Source organism: Caretta caretta, chromosome 9 (assembly GCF_965140235.1).
Source record: "Caretta caretta isolate rCarCar2 chromosome 9, rCarCar1.hap1, whole genome shotgun sequence".
Classification (NCBI taxonomy): Eukaryota; Metazoa; Chordata; order Testudines; family Cheloniidae; genus Caretta; species Caretta caretta.
Window position 1 is genome coordinate 84,599,715 of NC_134214.1, and position 18,135 is coordinate 84,617,849.

The 18,135-nt window shown below is 42.3% G+C and overlaps 1 protein-coding gene across 7 annotated transcripts in view; it reads left to right on the forward strand.

Annotated features, from left to right (window-relative positions):
- The window catches only part of CHRDL1 (chordin like 1), a 166,956-nt gene that overhangs the window by 96,948 nt on the left and 51,873 nt on the right, over positions 1 to 18,135 (forward strand). For 3 of the 7 annotated variants that reach the window (XM_048864101.2, XM_075132505.1, XM_048864104.2), the window contains exon 1: positions 17,512 to 17,679. The exons of 2 other annotated variants lie outside the window; for them this stretch is intronic. The gene's annotated coding sequence lies outside the window, so the exon portion shown is untranslated. Of the gene's footprint in view, positions 1 to 17,511; positions 17,680 to 17,711; positions 18,039 to 18,135 lie in introns of those variants that run through there. 2 more of the 7 variants (XM_048864103.2, XM_048864102.2) reach the window with 1 other exon arrangement.

The window sequence follows — 18,135 nt, forward strand, 5'->3', positions numbered from 1 at the left end:
TCTGTACCCTAGAGTTCAGAGTGGGGGAGGAACCTTGACAATCTGAAAGCACCCTTTAGCATGTGTCACTTGTATAAGGGAATGATGGCAAGTGAGTGAAATGAGGTAGAAAGCAATGGTAAGATTGCAGACTTTTCACAACCTAAAGGAAGAGGGAAGAGATTTTTTTTGCCCACCACTGGACACCAGCTGCAAAAGATGTAATGGGAAATGCCATGGTTACTTTTTCAGGCACTAAGCCTGCAAAACATTTACATGTGCTTATCTTTACTCATTATTTGTATTACAGTAATTCTTAGAGGCCCCAACCAAGATTGCAGCACCATTGTACTAAGCACTGTATATACACACATCAAGAGAGAGTCCCCAAAGAGCTTACAATTTAAATAGACAAAAGGTGGAGGGGACCAGCACAAAGATTAAGTGATTTGCCCAAAGTCACACATCAGGTGAATGGCAAAGCAAGGGACAGAGGCTAGGTCTCATGAGTCCCAGTCAAATGATTTATTCACAGAATCATGCTGCTCCGAGCGTGTTCAGGAAAATCAAGACTTCTGGGAACTGCCCATGAGCAAGTGGGAAAAGGAAGTGTCCATCGCGGGGTCCTTATTCAGGCAAATCTCCCACTGAATCATCCTGTAATACTGTTTGCATGAGGTTATTGAAGTAACTAGCCAGGAGTCTGGTGTGAGCCAAAGAAATCCTATTGTGAAAGAATAATTATTTCCCCTCTCAAAAGATCAAAGGGTCCCTAAATACATTTATAGGCTACCAAGAGCTCGACAGGAGACAATTAGACCTGCTGAGGGGGAAAGAAAGTTATTCCTGTCGTTTTAAATGTTAGTGAATTTATTGCAGGCAAAATGGGCCAGAGCATCAGCCCTGGAGACTGAAATGCTCAGACTATCCATAGACCATGCACAGCACAGAAAGCGGGAGTGCAGGCTTCTCTGTCACACTGCCCCACGCAATGTATCTGATATCTGGAAGCATCTTTTCTGGAGGGTGTTGGGGGGTTCCTTGCCCCATGTAAACGTTGTTTTCTCTTAACCTCTTCTAATTTTATTGCATACAGATAAGTCTAAGCATGTCTTCTGTTGCTCTGGGGACTGAAAGTGTTAGCTTACAATATAGAGGCCAGATTCCAGTCTCAGATACCAGGGTAACACTCCAATCTTATACTGATGTAATTGAGACTGGAATCTGGTCCCCACATTGTAAGTAAACACACTGTCAATGGAGTCACTCTGGTTTTACACCAGTGCCACAGGTCAGAACCAGGCCCTGTATGTTTTGACGCATCCTGGAAGCCTGATGACATGCCAGTTCACCAATGCTCACTGCTGGTTGTGTTTTTGTAAATGTACGCCATACAGTACAACAACAAGATAACTCGGTTTACTCCGTTCTGATGGAAATCGTTAGTTGGAAACAAAGACCTTCGCCCCCAATGTGTGCACTAACCCAAGCAAGTTGTTGTTTAATTGCTTCCTGGCAATACACGTTTTCCACCACTAGATGTCAGTGTTTGCATGAGTAGGAACAGCAACTCTCAGAACAGGAGTCCAGTTTTAAATATTCATGGTTAATGCCTCCTTCTATTCTTGTGGGGCTTTGCTTTTCATATTTTGTTTGTTTAATAAGTTACTTCGTGGTATGGTGAATTACAAAGCCATTTACTGGACTTTTGCTACCACTGACGGAATGCCACTAAAATTAAATGAGGCATCTTCATCAAGGTAATTCTTTTTACATTTTTATTATATTTATTTTATTATATTTATTTATTATAAGCTTAGCAGGACATATTTCGAAAGTAACATGTTTATGCTCCAACTTTAATCACAAAGGCAAAACAACACCTTAAGCTATGAATTTTCTTTTTCAAAATATATCATAGCTATGAAACCCCATTAAACAGCTATCATCTCCCTCACCCATTTAAAGAGCAATAACTCCTTGTCAACTTTTCTGCTTCATTTAGATACCAATTCAAAAAAAATTAAGCCCCAACAGCTTCTGGATGGACTGATCCTGCTCCCGTTTAAATCAAAGGGACTTTTACAATTGACTTCATTTGGAGTAGGATTGGTGCCAAACAGTGGTTAATTTACAGGACGGAGTTTTCGAAGGATCATTTCCCTCAGTCATATTATATTCTGGTAAATAACCCTCCATGAGGGACTCTGCTGTTCTTTCATTGCTGTCTCTCAGCCAAGCAAATTAATACAAGAAACTGATGCACCTTCAAACCAACTTCTGTCGTCACTGAGGTTCTGAGAAAGATCTAAGAGTCCCACCAGCAACCACAGCGGGATTAGTGCCCTCTAAGCCTGTGGCTAATTTACAAAAGGCCAAGAACTTACATTAGGAGGGTCTGGTTTTGCTCATTCTCAGACTGGTGCAAATGAGAAGTAAGACTGTATGGAAGGTAGCTGAGTTACTGACATAAGACCAATGTTAGCTCAGATTCAGGCCCAAGATCTGTATGATATTTCAAGACCATAATTAGCGAGATGTTATCTCATCCTCTGGCTACTTCATGTCCCAAATATCCAGAGATATTAGGCCCTCCGTAGAGAAAATGGATAGAACTGGAGTAACGTGCTATGACAATAATGAAGTATACTAGGAGCTTTTGCAGTGAGACACAGAGCAGGTGTCTTTCTCTACAGCAGACTATTAGAGAATATAGAGCTCCGAGCATAGAGAATCCCTGTTTTAGTCACATGCAGGAACAAGACCTCAGAGTGGTTATTTCAATGCTGATGAACCACATCTTCAGAGACCGATTTTTTTAATTCAAACCTTGAGAATAATATAGAAAAGTGAATCAAGTTCTTTGTGGGATTGAGAGGGTGAAGCTACCGGTTTAACAACAATAATGAGCACTTTACAAACATTTACTAATTAATCCTTATAACATCCCCAAGAGGTAGATACTTTACTATGTTCATTTGACAGATGGGGAAGCTGGGAGAGTTCAAGTGACTTGTCCTGGGCCACAGTGTCACAGCTGGAATTAGAACTCGGGAGTTCCTGGCTTCTGGCCCAGTGCTCCAATCACTAGACCATACCTTTGTCTTAAGATAGTGCTCCCAAAATGCCAGTGACCCACATAACTCGTTAGTAAGATGATTGCCAAGTGTAAAGAACAATGTGACAGATCATCCCCTAAGCATCTGTGCACATAAGGGACCCTCTACATGGCACCTATCCCTCCTGTACAGAAGGGGTGAGGTTCTGCCATCTCCACAGCACTGTTGACTTCTTCCTCCACACCCCCTGAAGGACTAAGGTTTTGGAAGTGTACATGGGAGAAGGGGAGACTGGAATGAGTCTCCATGTTGCAAGTTCATCATCTCCTCCACTTCAGACTTTCCCAGGAAAATTAATACCGTCTGGCCTCGCTTGTGTAGGGAATCCCCTTTTATGGGTGATCCCAGGGTCAGCTGTTGCCTGAGGGCCCCAGAGTTGCCATAGAGAGATGAGAAGGAGCTGTCTTTACACTAACCTAGAATTCCTCTGCATTGGGTGGGAGGGTGCAGGAGTCCCTACCAGCCCCTTTAATTCCTTTACGCTGCTCTAATGGTGCAAAGGGACTTTAGGCAGAGTGGAGGATTTTTAGGGGCCTTTCCTTAAAGGTCATTGGGTGCCTTAATGTAATTTAAATAAAATCTGAAGTTAGTCCAAACATGTGAACATTTTTGAAATTTCAAAATGGTTTGTTTTGAAGCGTTTGAAATGACCCTACTTTTAGTTTTTTCAAAATTTGACATGATTTTTAAAAGCAAGGTCAAAAAGTCAAAAAGCAAGGTCAAATGGTTATTTACATTTTTATTTCTCAAATACCTAATAACGAGTTCAATAAAGTTGCATATACATATACATTTTAAAGGCACAGCATTTTTCACAAACAAAAAAGGAGAGATTCCCTCCCCACTCAAAATTGTGAAAAGTTGTTGCCAAATGCAATTTTTCATGAAAAACTGGAACCAGTTCTACTCAAACCAAAATGCAACATCAATTGGTAACTTGCTAAATAAATGCAAGAGCCTGTGCAATAACATCAACATCCCACCCCTCACACAACCCCAGCACACACACGATTTGCAAACTAAAAAGAAATCATGTTGAGCCATCAGCACAGAAGGATGCCATAAATGTGCTCTGGTGAACAGTGATTAGAGTATTTCTATCTGGGTCTATACTTGCAAAACAAGGACTTGTAATTCACCCCCAAACGTAGTGGCAGAAGAGGCTGCAGTGCAGTCTGGACAGATATTTTTATCACCCTGACATCTAACTCTGCCCTGTAATTAACTGCAGAGCCACACATATTTCAGCCCGTTTGGAGGCTTCAACTAATGAGTGGCTCAGGACTCAACTAATGGGGGATCCTGAATGACCTGCCATTCATGGATTAGTCATTGTGGTTACATGGAGCAAGACAGGTGCAGAATTGTGTTAGCGTGTGTTAAATGGGAAAGAACACAAAGAGAGGGCCATCTTTCAATCTAGTGCAACTAACTGACTTTAATCACACATACTGAATGTTTTGGATGGCTAGCCATATAAGAACAAAACCTTGCAGTCCCTGTATGTTCATTACCCGAGACATAAAATGCTTGACATTTTAATTAAGAGCTACAATATCAATATCACAAAATTAGTCTGAAGTTACAAGAGAAGGATCCAATCTGATTGTAAAAACACGGTTATTCAATTGATGGCCAGCACTCAGTCATAACCAGAGCTGGGTTAGGATCAGGAGTCCAAGTTCAAGACTGAGGAAAATAAGAAACCTAGGGAAACTATCTTCTCAAATAATCCTAGGAGGAGCTGTGATTTTAGCATGAAAGGATGGAGTGCAGCTTTAAAGTTGCTGAATGAAAATCCTGCTGCCATAATTTCCCTGTAAGATAAAAGGAGACTTGATCTTGTAACAGTGGCCTCTGACTTGTGTTTTTATTAGGACAATCCTCCATATTAAAGAAAAAAATCACTCCACTTTTAATATTAAAGATTACTCCAATTTGTTGCATTACAGAGTTTATCTGGGCTAATCCTTTCTTGGGAATAAGGTTACCCTAGTGTAAATGTTGAAGGTGAATGGCAAAAGAAAAAAAACAACAACTGAGGAGTGATTTTGGTTCCTATATCAGATCACTTTTTAAATACTTTTCCTGCTTGTTTTTTTATACTTGAAATATCTGATTCTTATTTCCTCTTTAAGGAGGGCAATGGCAAGATCTCTGCAGGACTTGATGATGTCAGACAAAATTGTAGCTTCACCTGTGGGTGTCCCTCCCCAGAATTGCAGGTGGAAGAGATTCAGAAGCATGTGACATAGTGAAATCAACTGGAAAAAAACAGATACCTCTAAGAACAGAATATGGGCTTAACTATGGAATAAGCTTAACTAGCGATAGTGTTGTCCAATGGACAGAGCACTGGACCAGACCTCGAAAGACAGGTTTCTATTCTCAATTCTGCCCTGGTCTGCTGGGTGACTCTGGGCAAATCACTTGTCCTCTCTGTGCCTCAGTTTCTCCCTCTATACAATGGAGACAATGAAACTTACCTCATTTGTAAAGCACTTTGAGATTTACTGATATAAAAGTGATACAAGAGCTAGGTCTTATTGCTGCAAATGGATTCATATGCCGCAACATAAGAATTTCCCTGTACTTAAGTTATAGGGTCATAGATCTCCTACTAGTGTGACCAGCTGGTCAAAAAAATTGCAGCAAAAGGATGGCATCAGTGACTGTGGGTATGTTGACACGGCAATAAAAGACCCACAGCACTGCCACGGCTGACTCGGGCTCAGGCTGCAGGGCTAAACACTTCAGCATAGACCTTAGAGCTTGGGCTCTGAAACCCAGTGTGAGGGGAATGGATCTCAGAGCCCAGGCTCCAGCCCAATCCCCTATGTCTGCAATTTTTAGTCTCGCAGTCTGAGGTCATGAACCCGAGTCAGTTGACCCAGACTTGGAGACTCTGTGCCACAGGTTTTTTATTGAAGTGTAGACATATCCTGTAAGTCCCCTGGTATCCGTAGACTTGCACCTGTTCACATCAGTGGTGAATCAGGTCCCTGGGATACTTGGTCTACAACAGGAGATTTATATTTGTGAATGAAAAGGGGCTAGAGCTCATCAGTGAGTTCTCACCTCTCCTCTCAAATAAAGTAAGTGTCCTAACCAATCAACCATCGTGGATTAGCTGTTAAGAGTTGTGAAGTATTACAAATGGTGGGAACGTGCATGAATAGACAGCCAAGAATACTGTTCAGAAATTATAAAAGCTTTTGGTGGCAATGGAAAAAACAAGGTGAATTTGATGCACTAGAAATATCTTCATCCCTACAAAGGATGTGTTTAAATTGTGACATTTATATGTATGGACACAGTTCTACAGTCCTTACTCTCTTTTACTGGAAACAGCATCCAAAGCTGGGGATCAGATTCTGATTTCCCACACCAGTTTTACACCACTGACTGAAACTGAATTCTGCCTCATTTACATGGTGTAAGGGAGAGGAGAATCAGGTCCAATATTTTTACATTTGTCATGGGAAAACTATTATTCACTGATAAAAGGAAAAGCAGGTAATAAAGTGTTAAAAATAAGATGGAAAAAATAAACTAAACCCACTCAGGCAACCAACAGCCCCCTCAGCCTATCAAATCACAGCTTCCCCCAGAGAACCATGTCATCCCCCAGCCAGGAGACATCAGCCTGGAAAATTACCAGGTCACCAAAACCTTGCAAGAGAGACTCACAAAGGAGTCATTCTAACAGTACACATTCCCTGGGGTCAAAGCCCACCCCAATGCCAACAATGAGTAAGCAACACTTATGACCTCCGTGCAGGCCTTAATTCAGCTATAGCAGTTCTAAGGTGTTCACCTCCCCGGTATCTAATCTTCATTGAGCTTAAAATGGCCTGGAGGGCTTTGCATGGGTCTCTTGAACTGGATTCATTGTCACCCTACCAGACTATGGCCTCTTATTAAAACTAATATCCAATATTTAGCACATCCAAACATTAACTAATTAAATCCAACCATCCCTGTAGGGTGGGCATTATCCCCATTTTATAAATGGGGAACACTGAAGCACAGAAAGGTTCAGGGACTTGCCCAAGCATACCATGAGCAATAGATGATAGAGGAAAAAACCCAAGAGTCCTGATTCCTGCTTTTGGGGTTAGTTCCCTGGAAAACACTGGGACCAGCAAACCATGTATGAAGCAGGGTATATGCTTCAGGAAGCTGGAGAGAGAATAGGAGGGCTCACCAGAGACCTAGTGAGGGGTTTCCCACCACAGAGGAGAAGGACCCACAGGAAAAAGAGCACCATACCTTGCAGGAGAAGCCTTCCCAGACTGCTGGAAGCTTGCTAAACACATGTTCACTGCAGTCAGTGTGCTGTCCTTTAAAGGGGAAATATACCTATTAGCATTATACCCAAAGGTGCTGGATTAGGATATTTGTAATGGAATCAGAATCATTGGGGCTTGGCCACCTTCACAGAGTTATCCTAAAGCCAGCAAAAATTGAGCAAAGATAAAATAGGAAATCGTCCCACCTCTGAGCACTACCCCAAACCATTTACCAGCTCTGAGATGGTCCATAAGGATTCCCTACTTCCAGCTTCAGGCTGTCTGCTGCAGATCAAGACTGAGGTATGTTAGCAGAAGACCACGGGGGATTGCAATTTAAGGGATGCTGCAGTTTAAGATGACTGAGATGCTTTGGCAAAGCTGCACGTGGGGCTCAGGACTGGAATAGTAGGGGGCTGATGTGTACTAACAGAGCTATGTAGTGAATCTTGTCCAGAATCTGCTTATGCCATATCTGCGTTAACCACGGCTCTTTATTCCTCACTTTCATAAACAGCAAGCTGACCAACAAAGGTCAAAATGAAAACCCGACAGGATATTAAACAAACAATTTTTCACGAGGTTATTTCGGAGCTACCCAGCGAGAGAATGGTTAGCTAGCTCCTACTGGGCTGCATTGTGCAACCCTTACTCACACCACAGACTTCAGTGGGGCTACTTGTAAGCGCAAGTACTCCCCAGTGTGAGTAAGGGTGGCACAGTCTAGCCCACTGAGATCAGGCGCATGGAATCACAAAGCTGTAGGATTATATCACGCAGCCATTTTGGAGATTAGAAACAGCTCAAATGAATATGGTCCAGCACCTCTCCTCTTTATTTCAGGGTGATATTTAAAACCCCCTCCCTTCACACATCCCCAGGAATTGGGGGAGCAGGAGATGTCTGCTTGCATCTGTGACCCTGGCAACTCTTCACAAGCAGAGACAGCTGAGTCACTAATATTTAGAAAAATACCACAATTGACTGTATTCAGCCCTGCGGAGAACGCCTGCTGGGTATTCACAGCTAAACATCAGCAACTCAGCCATTTCTGGCAGCCTTTGTGAAGGACTGTAGATTCAGTTCGATGACCTCCAACAAACCCATTTCCACTGCAAGTATATTTAAAAAAAAACAACATTAAATCCCTAATAGATACACTGAAACTGGAGGAGACAACCCCTCCCAGCCTCAGTGGACATCCCAGATCACCCTACAGACCCAGTCATATGACTTGCCTGGATGCTCTGTTATCACCATTGCCTAATGTGATTTAGTACTGTCTGTAATGCATTATTTAAACATGAGAATGTGAAAATGCAGCAGTTGGATATGGAATAGGATGCGAAATACTGCTGAAAAGCTCAAACATGCTGTATGCAGGGTTTTTATTTTTTTTTAAGGACTACTTTGACAATTTTTTATATCCTTGGACAATTTGTTTCTCCATTAGCCATTAGAGTCTTAATTTAAAAGGCACATCAGGGAATAGCTAGATTCAGTGCTTTGTATTATATATAAATTGATATATAATACACTTGAATAGGAATCTAAATATTTATTTCCTGGATGTCTGCACTGTATAAAGTAATTTATTTACTAAAAGTAACTACAAATCTCATTTCGAGAGTTCTGTTTCTCAATTAAGATATTATGACAATGATATGGACAATATTTGCTGATGCCACCATAATCAAATCAATTAACACCTCATTTACACCTTACAATTGCTTCTTATGCTGTACAGAGATTTCTAACTCAACTTCTAAATGGACCAATTGTTTGGGCACCCTTCTGTCTCTGCAGAGACTTCATTGAAACCAACACATTTGCTTTGATAAATTTGTTTTTAGTGCATGTGGCTTCCTGTTTATCTAACCTAGCAAAACCTGACCAACTACCAACCCTTTAATCTTCCTCACACAACATTACAGGATAGAATAGAAACAGTGCAGCGCTAGTTCACCAAGAAGACTCCCCAGAGAAATGTTTAGCAAACAAAGTTTGTCAAGAACATAGCCCATTGTGTGGGTTACCAAAAGATATTAATTCAATGACAACAAAATGATCTGGATACGAGCTGTGATGAGACTGACTATTATACATAAGATATGTAAGACATACTAACTAGGTGGTTACATAGAGGAAACTTTTTAACACATATAGTGTAAATCGGAATGTGGAACAGAGACACTGCATGGAGTGTAGTCCTGATTCCCCCTTCCCCCCCCCAACATTCCCTGCTGAGCACTGCCACAATTAATCAAGGTTTCTAGGTTTTAGTTAATTGCTGGACCCCAATAAATTGGTTTGTACTGGCTTTGGTCCAGGCCTGATAATTTCACAGCCTTGAGTTTGGAAACTGCTGCACGTTCACACAGGAGCTGGCAAGGAGGGAGCTGGGGTAGAAAGAATAAAAGAAACTCTTGTTGTGCTAGGTTCCGTTAATACTGAAAAAGCCAGTCCACCAGTGACTATGTCCTTTGCTGTTTGTTTTCTCCACATATCTTATAATGTTTTTTATGATGAAAGAAAAACTCCTTTATTTTAAACTCTCTCTGTAGATGTTCTCAAATGGGGTGCCTCAGATACCGAAAGCTCTCTCACACCAGCAAGTCTCTGTGCAAGAGTTACATAAGGTGTTGTCAGCTTTCGCTCAGAGAGACACGGTTAGCAGCATTAATCATAGTTTTATAAAAGCATGTTTAAATTGAGATTCAGGGCCCTACTCAGTCCTCCTTACTAACTCCGTTTTGCTTGAGAAAGATGAACTGGATGGGGCTCTCTCAGCTGCAACGAGACCCCAGTCAGCAACTACTTCTATATCATAGCATAATTCTGTGCACTCTTAAGCTGAAAGGCTAGCCAAGGCAACCTATTAGTCATGGTTTGCACCTGGGGAGGAGAGTAGTTAATTGGCCCCCAGCCAGAGGGCACAAGTTAAATAATAAGTACACTAAAGGTACTCCCTGGATGGGAGAAATAGCAAAGGAGACAGCTCTCTCTGGCTGAGAGAAGCCCAGGATTAGAGTACACAGAGACTACAGGAGCAGCTCACTACAGGGTCAGGATCCTAAGGAGGGCAGTCAGGGCCAAGGATCAAAGCAGGGGCAAACCTGAGGCTAGGAGTCGCCAAGGAGTTCATAGTCAGTTTCAAGCCAGAGTCAATACCAAGGGTCAGAGTCCAAGTCACAAGGCAAAGTCCAAAACAAGCCACAAGTTCAAGAACACAAACAGTCACAGCAACTGTAGGAAACCACACTATTACCTGGACACTTCCTAGAATGTCCCTTGGGTTTATATAGGGCAGGGAGCCAATCAGGAGACCTGGGGCTGCTGCCTGTCAAACCCTTGAGGCGGAACTTCCTATGGTCTGTGTCCACAGTGGGTCATGAGAAGTGGAGCATAGGCTAGTAATGGCTGCTGCTGGGTGGCAGTCTGGGGATTTTAACTACCTAGTAGTTCAACAGGCCTGGGTTCTAGACCCATAGAGCATTACATATGGGGAAATGTAGGCTCCTGCTAGAGAAGCTATAAGATACAGTATGTAAGTAGAGAGGAAAAATAGCCTCAGAGGGGAGGAGAAGTGTTCAGTTTTGTTTGAACTTGTTTACAATACCCCAGAAAGGGTGTGAACTTAGGTGACTTAGCCAGAGGGCTGGGCCACAGAAGATAGAGGCAACATCCTGCACCATGCGAGGGGGCACTCAGAGACCCACCACACTGCTATTCAGATAGGTGGCCAGATCCTCAGCTGGTGAACATTGCTGTAATTCCATTGAAGTGAATACTGATTTACACTAGCTCAGTATCTAATCCATAATCTCGATTGTAAGGAAGAACTTTTATTGAGTTCACATGAGCTTGCCATTTTCTGCCTTTTTCGGTCAGATGACAGCAGCATGGAAAAGAACCAGTATAAAAAAGCTCATTCCAGAATTTAAATGGACCTTCAAGGAAGGTTTTATGCCACTTTTAACAGTACATTCTGAAAATATAATACAATTATGCAGGCACTGTTAGACATATAGTATTATAGTTTTGTATACATTTTCTGTGTACAAGAGCCATATACCATGTGAAATCAGTTGATTATAAATATATATATATATGGGAATCATATACTGTGACTTGGAAAGGTCCATTTTAACTCCTTCAAACATTCATCACATGATATCCACTGGAGATTCAGACCAGCATTTTCAAGTGGCCTAAGATTTAGGCACCTAACTTCCAATAACTTTCAACAAAAATTAAACAAATAATGAAAAATATGCATGATTAATTATTATTATTAGAGAGAAACACAAGTCAACATCCTGACATTACTGGGAAATGTATCTACAAAAGTAAGTTCAGTGGATGAACAACCAAAGAAGATAAATTGGAGATCAAAGATTTCTGTCAGAGAACAAGATGCAGTATGGAGAGTAAGATACATCCTGTCCAGAATTAGACCAGGTATAAATTCAACCATTTGGTTTTCAGAAAAGGGCATGAACTTGAGAGGGGAAAAAGCAAGACATTCTAAAATTGTCCAAGGATCAACCCTCATAATTACAGAATTTCTATGTAAACAGGACACCTAACGCTCTCAGGAACTTTTGGAAATTCTAGCTAAAATTCCTTCCTCATCTTGGTTATATCACTGCAAAAGCTCTCATTAGCATTTTGACTTCTATGGACTGCTAGATATGATGCTGATGCTCACTTGACTCTAAGGCTACCATCTATGCAGCTCTTATTTCACATGAGAAATCCTGACTCATACAAATTGGCCCATTGACAACATATGGGATTATTTTCATGAGAAAGGGTTGTAGGATTAGGCCCATAATTATGTCCAGGATACTACGGTGATGGGCACCTTATAAATGTCGTAAATAGATTAGATTGGAGGGCAGATACAGATGAACACTTTGCAATCAAGGCATATCCAGGATGGCATTCCTCACACTCACTTCTTCTCATCCAATGGCCTGTATATCTCTCATATGCAAGACTGGTCTCAGCTCTGGTTGGCAGAACATCATTTGCAGTGTGGTGACTTTTAAAGGTTTTAGAGTAGCAGCCATGTTAGTCTGTATGGGCAAAAAGAAAAGGAGTACTTGTGGCACCTTAGAGACTAACAAATTTATTTGAGCATAAGATTTCGTGAGCTACAGCTCACCTCATCCTTACATTTCTCCTACACTCTTTTTCTTGTCACAATTTGCTTTACATTTCCATGACTGTTGGAGGGTTTCATGGATCGCTAAGTAAAGGTCAATCCGCAATTTTATTTTTGATTTAGGAATATATTTTATTTGCATTTTAGAGATATTAAAATATTTCCAACCATTCTCACATCTCAGACACTGATGCCTTTTCTTCAAGGCAGGGGAGCTGCTCACCTGAGACTTCAAGTTTTATGTTGTGTTTATTAAAATTACTTTGCACTTTTTGTGTCTCTCATCCAAGAATCTCAAAGCATTTTGCAATTGTTAATTTGCTAAGCCTCACAATAGCCCTGTTAGATAAATATTTTAATTACCAATGATAAAGATAGGGGGTGGAATCCTCGCTCTCTTGATGTTTTACCATTGACGTCCATTGGCCAGGATTTCACACAGGTAACTAAGGCAGAGAGTGGTGTATTGACTGATGTGCCCAAAGACACAGTGAGTGAACAGCAAAGCAGAGAATCCAGACTTCTAGTCCTCTTTTGTAATCACAAAATAATGTTCCATCCTCGACCTTTTTTTGTTTAGCATATAGTGCTCATAAAAAATGCTGGACAGACAACCACGCTTGTGTTTCCATTATGAATCCCAGTGTCAGGGGTTGATCATACCCATAAAAATTCACTCAGGGCTAAAAATAGCATTATAAAATCTGGGGAATATTCTTGTATGTAATAAGTTTTCAAAACACTTAGTACAAGTTATAGGCATGACAAATATTTCTTTAAAAAAAAACACCCATAGGAGTTTACTAATTCAAAAGCTTCCTTTCACACTTGTATAATTTTGCAGATTCCTAGACCTGACCACAGGCTAACCATCCCTCTAAATTTAAGTGACTGAGTTAATATTTGGTATTAAGAAAACTCCAAAAATGTGTATCAGTATATTTGCGTATGCATGCTTCTCTTGTTCTCTTTTTATTACCACAAGAACAGAGACATTAGACATAACCGAGTATTGCTAAGCATCTTAGCTGAAACCACAACACAAGGAAATGGTCTCTCTAATTGTCAGTTTCACAGGGTTTTAGCTATACAAGGTCCCATTATCTTTAATGAGAGTCATGTGGCTAAATCTCTGAGCTTTTTAAAACTTTAAAGCATCCTTGTAACTTTAAGACCCATCCCTGGGGGAGCATGGGGAAATATTCTGTTTCAAGCACAAATCCTTCCTCCCCAAACTCCAGAGCATGTCGCATTCAGCCAGTCAATTCTGCAGGCAGTGTGTAAGGTGGCAAATATCTGACCAGCGCCTTCTCTCCTTTGGGGTGTTCTGTGCCATAGGGGTGCTAAATCCCTATGCATTGGGAAGTACAGGAACTGCAATTGCACCCAACTTCATGGGCACAGAGCAAAGGAAAGTCTTTTTGCTTTGCACTGAATCTGAGTACTGTATTGCAGTCCATAAGGTATGTGATATGTAATGTTCACAGACTCTTTAATACAGGGCCATATCAGATGCAATGCACAATACAGGGCACAATGGGAATTTAACAGAAAATACTAACTTTGGCATAGACTTTCTTGAACCAGTCACTAGAACCGAATAAAGAATTCCATCTCTGCTAAAGAATTCTACAAGACAGTTCCAAAAACCTATTGAAAGCATCTCACTGGCTATTACACTATATAGACATTACACTATATAGACATATAGAGTAATACCTATAGAAATCCTATTAGTTTCATGCCTATTAAATTCTATTGGACTTTGCCATAAGGACAGATCGTGGAAAGGGTATTGCAGTCACAGTCAAAAGAAAGCTCAACAATACATTTTTATTTCTACTATAAGTTAATTTCTCTAGAGTTCCTTTTTTTCAATTACAAATTATGGATAGGCCTCTTCAAAAAGTTACCTAACTCCCTCTGAAAGTCAATGGGATCTGGATGTCAAACTCCTTCAGGCACTTTTGAAAATCCCACATACAGACATATTATATGTAAAGGTAAATTAATCCACCATCAAAATGCAACTAGTTCTGTGGCAGAACACAGGTTCAGAATAGATCAGTTTCGGTAACAGAACAGTGTAGATACCAGGCATGGAAAATAATTCCTTATCCAACTCTAGCAATATGGGAATTCAGGAAGATGAGCTAAACAGTATTATACTGAAATCCAGCCAGGACACCATGTCAGTTGCTCCTGCTCTTCCAGAGAAATGCCTGGGGATCTTTAATCACCACCACTGATCAGGAAACCTTTAATATCTCATGTGAAAGATGGCACCTTAGCAGCATAGCTCCTCCTGACGCCATGCAGGGAAATGGTTCAGTTTGGACTCAAAGGGAAAACTGACATCAACACCACTTCCCATGGCACCGGGATTTTTTTTCACAGAATATAAGGACAGAAAGGAATCATGATAACCGTCTAGCCTGACCTCCTTCATAACACACGCCATGAAACTTCAGTCTGTTATTCCTGCATCAAATCAAAGCCAACAATCTCTGGTTTAACTAGAGCATCTCTTCAGAAAGGAATCCAATCTTGATTTAAAGACTTCAAGTGATGGAGAATCCACCATTTCTCGTTAGGCAATTCATTCTTTATTTCACTTGAATGTATCTGGCTTCAATGTCTAGCCAATGGACCTTGTTATGCCTGTGTCTGCTACGTTTCCTGGAGGTCTCTAGGTCTGTTCCTGCTTAGCTTGTCAGATTAAGGCCACATCATCTGAAATGGGAAGGCAGAAGGATTTGCAAGTGGCCACACATCTGACTGGCTCCCCACTTGCCAAAAGTATAAGAACATAAGAATGGCCCTACTGTGCCAGACCAAGGGTCCATCTAGTCCAGTATCCTGTCTTCTGACAGTGGCCAGTGCCAGGTGCCCCAGAGGGAATGAACAAAACAGGTAATCATCAAGTGATCCATCCCCTGTCGCTCATTCCCAGCTTCTGGCAAACAGAGGCTAGGGTATCCCCTGGGAAGGCTCTGTCCAATACTCACTGAAGTCAGTGGAAGATTTTAGTTAACTAGACTTTGGATCAAGCATGAGTTCAGAGGTCATAGGTGGTTGGCTCAGAAGCCAGGGCCTGAGTGCATACAGGGGAGTTGTTCACCCACTACATTAAACCTGTCTTGTAGACCAGAGCCACGCTACCAGACCAGGCAAAATGTTCCAAGGCGCAAACTCCTTAGGTGTTGCACACCTTTATCTCAGAACTTTAGGCTCCAATCTTGCAATGATTTATGCACATGCTTAAGTTTATCCAATATGAGTAGTTCTGTTGATAAGTCTTTGCAGGATCAGGGCCTAAATTAGTAGGATTCCCTGCCCACCCATGAATTTTAGGATCATGTTCCTGATAGAATCCTGGCATTTGTTTTTCTCCGCAAGCACATTTCTTCCTCTGCCTATAACTCACCCATTCCAAGAGAAGTGCTGGCAGTCATTCTGCAGCAGTGGCTTCCACCTTCATTACTGAGATCTCCTCATAATCAGTGAAGTTTTCTTCCTTTAGCAATATGTGTGTGAGGTCAATACATTTTACACCCAAAATCTAGACTGAGGTGTAACTGGGGGGGATTGTGTTTGCATACACTAAAATCTTTTCATAATGTTTAGCTTCAGAGCATGGGGGGGTTATGCTAAGAGTTGTAAAATCATATTAGTACACAACCCCAGTTACTTACTGAGCTGGAAAACAGCCATGAGGTATCTAATCCATCTCCCTGCTAATGCAAGATTGTTCCATAAACTGTATGTCTAGTGTTTTATCTGGTCTAGTATTACAATAGATGGAATAAAAGTTGCACTCGGTTTTCAATTTTATGGGATTTACTGAAGTCCAGGGAGACTTGTGACCTCTCAGCAGTATTAGACTCCCAAATACCCTTATACAAAACTAAGGGGAAATAGGCTGTAATTTGTTTCCCTCCATGATGTCTTTTCATACCTCACCCTTTCTCTCAGATCATTTGTCAAGGGTTTGCTGATCTCTTCTTATTAGTTAAAGGGGCTACAACAAGACGAACAAGAATGTTTGACCAAGCATGTAATGTCATGAGTCATGGGTTTAATTTAGTTCCAACAGATTTTCAGTATGACCTTGAAACCTTCTAACACAATAAACCAGACCAGGCCATGAGTATCAGAAAAGGGTGCCTGACAAATCCTAACAAACAATAACTTAATCAGTCCAGCAACGATCTGCGCTCTGTGTGTGTGGAAAGCCTGTTACAGAGCCAGCTTGGTTTATATTTCTACCTCTAAGAAAACTGAGCAGAACTGAAAGCTTTGCCTTGTGGGGAAGCCCTATACAATTTGTTAGAAAATGGGAACCTTGCTATGGTTTTTAATTTTTAAACCATCCTTTAGAATGTATTAGTGAAGTCTAGTGCTGTGATAGAATTCTATATGATTACAACCCCCCCCCCCATCCCCACCCCCAGACAGGATCTCATTCTCTAGTAAATCTAAGTGTATAGAGTAATTTCTACAGACATTTAATAGGTTTCTATTAAACTATGACCATTGCCAGTTGCTGCCTAAAGATAGGCAGAATTTGTTTTTCCTTTTCTGGAAATGAAGTACCCGGCATTTAAAGCTGAACCATCCTGTCCTGTGGCTCACCGTCCCCTGCAAGCTTGTGAATGGACGGGGGGACACTAGTCCCAGGATCTGGGCAAGCGGCCCCTTTAAGCTCAGGGTGAAGTGTACTTGAGTAGAGAGGATCTTTTGAAGCTTCCCTGCACAGAGGGAGGGAGGGGAGAGGCTCTAAGATCCCTGCCATGCAAAGAGCTCGTTTTCCTACCGCACTGACTTTCCTGCCTCCCTTAGACGGCCCCGCCCCCACCCCCCAAATCAAACAAACTCCACCCCAAACTTTTGTCAATCACCACTTGTATGCCAGGCAGAAGCGAGGGGGGTGCAGAGAAAGGAGAGGGTGGGAGGGGAAGGCGGATCCCCGGGGCTCTGGCTACATTCCTGCTCCCGGCTCTGCGGGGGTGCAGGGAGGGATTCATTTAAGAGCATCCTCCGAGGCGCTGGGTCCAGCTCTAGCTCACCGGGCTCCCGGCTTTCGGCCCTTCACAGAGCAGCTGCAAGAGGAAGGAAAGTAGGTGGCAGAGGCCCCTCCTCTCTCTCCCCCCCCCCCCCCCCCCAGCAGGGCAACATCAGACCCTGGGCAGCTCTTCCCCGGGACTCTCCATCAGCTCTTGGCTTGTCCCCCCCACCCCGGCTCATTTGGGGGGCGGGGGTTTATAGGACCCAGAACTCCCCATCGCCGCGGCTCCTGGAGAGAAGGGGGGCCCGATGGCACCGGGGCTGTTACTGAGTCACGGGGGGTGAGATCCCTGCCTCTCCCTCCCCTCCAGCCCAGCCAAAGCCCCTCGCCTATTTCCACGGGGAACCACTTGAGTCTCCAGCGGCTGCTGCGGAAACTGACCAGCCCTCCGGCTTCTGCCTTCTTAGCAGGTTTGTTCCCGTCTCTCCCCTCCGCCCGTAGCCAGGCAGGGACCGGGGGGGTGTTCAGGCGGCCGCAGGAGAAAGGCTGGACTGAGAGAGAGCAGGG